Here is a 4,063-nt window from a genome sequence, read left to right on the forward strand (position 1 = left end):
TCACAGAGTAGTGCTGAAAGACGAAAGAAAAGACGTATAAATAAACAATATGTACAAAAATATAATGAACAAAATTATGTACAATATGTACAACTTAATAAAGGTTCCGTGTGGAAAAACAAACCACAACAAAAACCTAAAGGAGAAATGGGACCCATGTCAATACGAATAATGTAATAAGCAGGTAAAGGTTGTACCCATCCTGCAAGCGACGTCACCATTAAGGCCAAGGAGAAAAGGAAAAAAAAAGGGGGGGGGGGGGTTTAGTTCGTAAAAACCTAAGATCAAACGCAAAGGAGAAAATGATCAAATAAAACAGCAGGACATGATGAAAAAACAACATACCCTTAGTGGTAGTCCAAATGATGTCATATAGTCAAATGGTATTCAAAGACGGGTACGGCCCTGTGATACCCTAATGAGGCAACATGAAAAGAAAAGGTATAGGTATATGGATGAGATGTGTGAAAGAAATCTAATATGGGTGTATAGATTCATAAATATATCATGAGCAATGGAATGATATAAGTGATGTGACACCCAGGAGGGATGTGTGGGGATAAATACATATACAAAAGAGATATTTACCCAAATGGATGTCAGCGGGCAGTTAATGCTAGGTGATATATACAATAGTCCAATATGGGCTTTAGCTGAAACACAGAACACGTACATGTATCTATATACATAGTGTTGGGTAATCAAATAGCAAAAGAAACATAGTATGTGTTTTTAATTAGAAAATTAGACTACCGAATGTCCTAATGCAACACAAGTTCCATGTAGAAAGCAGGAGCAAGCAGCATAAGTGTGCCTGTGTGGAACAGCCGTCCAATTCTGTAAAAAGATGTACAACATGGAGTATGGTGGTAACTCTGTACGGCGGGTTAATATGTGTGTTATGGAGTACCATAAGGCTCCTAAATCCGTAAAGGAAATGCCTACCTAGGGTCCTTGTTATAGCAAGGGTAGTAGGAAAAAAGTAGATGAAGTTGTGTCCAGGCTTAGGCCCAATGGTACGTGTTAGTGCGGCGAGGGTTCACCTAAGCAGCATCTGGAACGAGATGCAGGATTAGTAAGAAGCGGTATAACCGTATGTAAGGCACTTATCTGGGGTCTGGAGCTCACATCCATTGGTGGTGCAGGGGTCACAGCGTCCGCTTGGGCAATCCGGGAGGCAACGCCGACACGCAACAGTGTCCTGGCAGAGGAGGCGGATGTGGCAAGGAGCCGGCCGACGCTGTTTAAGAAGCGCCGCGGCCGGAAGTGAGGGGGACAGACCGGCGCCTGCGCAGAGCGAACAGATCGCATGAGCGTCGTATCAGTTAGAGAGAGCCTGCGCCTGCGCAATGCGACTCATGTATTGGAAGGCGGCAAGGAGGGCGCAGGCGCCACTGCACAAGGAAGAGTGGGTGGGAGCGATATAGCAGTCTGTGTAAGTGCATCAGAAGGCACTAGTGTGTAGTGCAGGCACAGAAGAGAGCAGAGAGGGGGACAGCTGCCTATCCCTAACCAGTATAATAGTTAGAAGTGGAGGGCCATGTTTGTATAGACAAAATGAATGCATATATATGTGCATACAGACAAATGCAAGCCCAAGTACATATTTAAATATAATGTCAATTCATTAAGTAAAACAGAAACACACAAAGCATCCATATAAATTGCAAAATAAAGTAGGAGTCCAAAACACTCTGATCATTAACGGGAGGAGCCTTGAGTTGATAGGGTCAAATAGGTGGTTATGGTAAAGAAATAAAAAAAAAATAAAAAAAAAAATAAAAAAAATATAAAAATAAAAAAATAAAAAAATAAAAATAAAAAATGAAAAATGAAAAAAATGGTTGCCTGGGCAAAGGAAATAAATGAAAAAAATATATCAAAATATATAGAAAGTAAAACCGTACCTGAAATGGGAGGTAAATAAACTGAAATGAAACTTTTTTAAAAAAAATAGAAAGCAGTTAATACAAGAGAAGATAGTATTCTGCTACAGATGGATCTGGATAAGTTGGAAACTTGGGCTGAAAGGTGGCAGATGAGGTTTAACAATGATAAATGTAAGGTTATACACATGGGAAGAGGGAATCAATATCACCATTACACACTGAACGGGAAACCACTGGGTAAATCTGACAGGGAGAAGGACTTGGGGATCCTAGTTAATGATAAACTTACCTGGAGCAGCCAGTGCCAGGCAGCAGCTGCCAAGGCAAACAGGATCATGGGGTGCATTAAAAGAGGTCTGGATACACATGATGAGAGCATTATACTGCCTCTGTACAAATCCCTAGTTAGACCGCACATGGAGTACTGTGTCCAGTTTTGGGCACCGGTGCTCAGGAAGGATATAATGGAACTAGAGAGAGTACAAAGGAGGGCAACAAAATTAATAAAGGGGATGGGAGAACTACAATACCCAGATAGATTAGCGAAATTAGGATTATTTAGTCTAGAAAAAAGACGACTGAGGGGCGATCTAATAACCATGTATAAGTATATAAGGGGACAATACAAATATCTCGCTGAGGATCTGTTTATACCAAGGAAGGTGACGGGCACAAGGGGGCATTCTTTGCGTCTGGAGGAGAGAAGGTTTTTCCACCAACATAGAAGAGGATTCTTTACTGTTAGGGCAGTGAGAATCTGGAATTGCTTGCCTGAGGAGGTGGTGATGGCGAACTCAGTCGAGGGGTTCAAGAGAGGCCTGGATGTCTTCCTGGAGCAGAACAATATTGTATCATACAATTATTAGGTTCTGTAGAAGGACGTAGATCTGGGGATTTATTATGATGGAATATAGGCTGAACTGGATGGACAAATGTCTTTTTTCGGCCTTACTAACTATGTTACTATGTAGAAAGGAAACTTTTTATAACCAAACTCCTAAAGGGTATGTGTCTTACCATCCTGCTGAGGAAGATTACGAATTCTACAGATGCAGTTTAAGTTGCCTAAGGAAAAATAGAGACCTGGTTAGGATAGCCATTCAATTTCCCTATTGAGACCCCTAGGATGAAGAGTGTCTAGCGTGTAGATCCAGTAGGACTCTCGTTGTTTGAGTAGTTGGATGTGATTCCCACCACGTCGAGGACGTGGAACCTTTTCAATGACTTGAAACCTCAGTTGGGCAACCGTGTGTTGGGCTTCTTTAAAATGTAGCGGTAGTGGCAGCCAGGTTTTACCACATCTAATGGTGGATTTGTGGCTAGAGATCCTACTCCTGATGGCTTGGGTGGTTTCCCCTACATATAGTAGTCCGCATGGACATTTGATGACATATATTACAAAGTTTGATTCGCATGTGTAGTAGTCCTTAATTGGAAAGGCCTTCCCAGTGTGCGGATGTAAGACTTCATTACCCTTAATGATATTCGAGCAACACATGCAATTGAGGCAGGGAAATGTGCCTGTTCTTTTCTGTCCTGTCAGAGTCCTTTGTGGCCGTAATCTGGAAGAGCCTAGGTCGGCCCGTACCACCCTATCTTTTACATTGCTAGGACGCCTCATGCTCATTAGGGGAGGGTTTCTAAAGATGGGGATCTGTGGATAGGCCTTGTTCAAGAGGGGCCAGTGTCCCCGAATTAAGTTGTGAATCTTGTACATAGTCGGGTGGTGGTTATGTACAAAGGGGAGTCTGGTTTTTTTTTGTGTGGTATTAATGGTACTGGTGGTATTCCCAAGAGCTTTGGAAGACTCAAGATCTAGGAGTTTTGTGGGGTAGTTGCGTACCCTAAATTTGTCTGCCATTTCATTGACTCTGGTGTTCCTGGTCACCGGGTTAGAGACAATCCTAGCAACCCTCTTGAACTGTGATCCAGGAAGACTATCCCGTGTGGGCTTAGGGTGGCAACTATTGTAAAGTAGTAAGCTATTACAATCCGTTGGTTTAACATATAAATCAGTGCTAAGAAGCCCTGTGGGATCCTTGAGAACCTTCGTGTCCAGGAAAGCAATCTCCTCCTGGTGTTGTACCAGAGTAAAAGATAGTTCTGGTCTAGCCCCATTGATGGTATTGAAAAATTCATGTAGGCTTGTCTGGTCACCTTTCCATATACAGAAA

General features: G+C 42.3%; 1 long non-coding RNA gene across 1 annotated transcript; it reads right to left on the minus strand.

The window, feature by feature from the left end:
• Positions 1-625: 625 nt before the first annotated feature.
• Positions 626-1,490, minus strand: LOC138649466 (uncharacterized). Its single transcript, XR_011315320.1, has 4 exons — positions 1,129-1,490; positions 946-1,054; positions 754-837; positions 626-653 (listed from the first exon to the last, which is right to left on the minus strand). It is a non-coding gene; the product is annotated as an uncharacterized lncRNA (long non-coding RNA).
• Between the last annotated feature and the right edge of the window lie 2,573 nt (positions 1,491-4,063).

The sequence above is a fragment of the Ranitomeya imitator genome, chromosome 9, assembly GCF_032444005.1.
Source record: "Ranitomeya imitator isolate aRanImi1 chromosome 9, aRanImi1.pri, whole genome shotgun sequence".
In the NCBI taxonomy this organism is placed as follows: domain Eukaryota; kingdom Metazoa; phylum Chordata; class Amphibia; order Anura; family Dendrobatidae; genus Ranitomeya; species Ranitomeya imitator.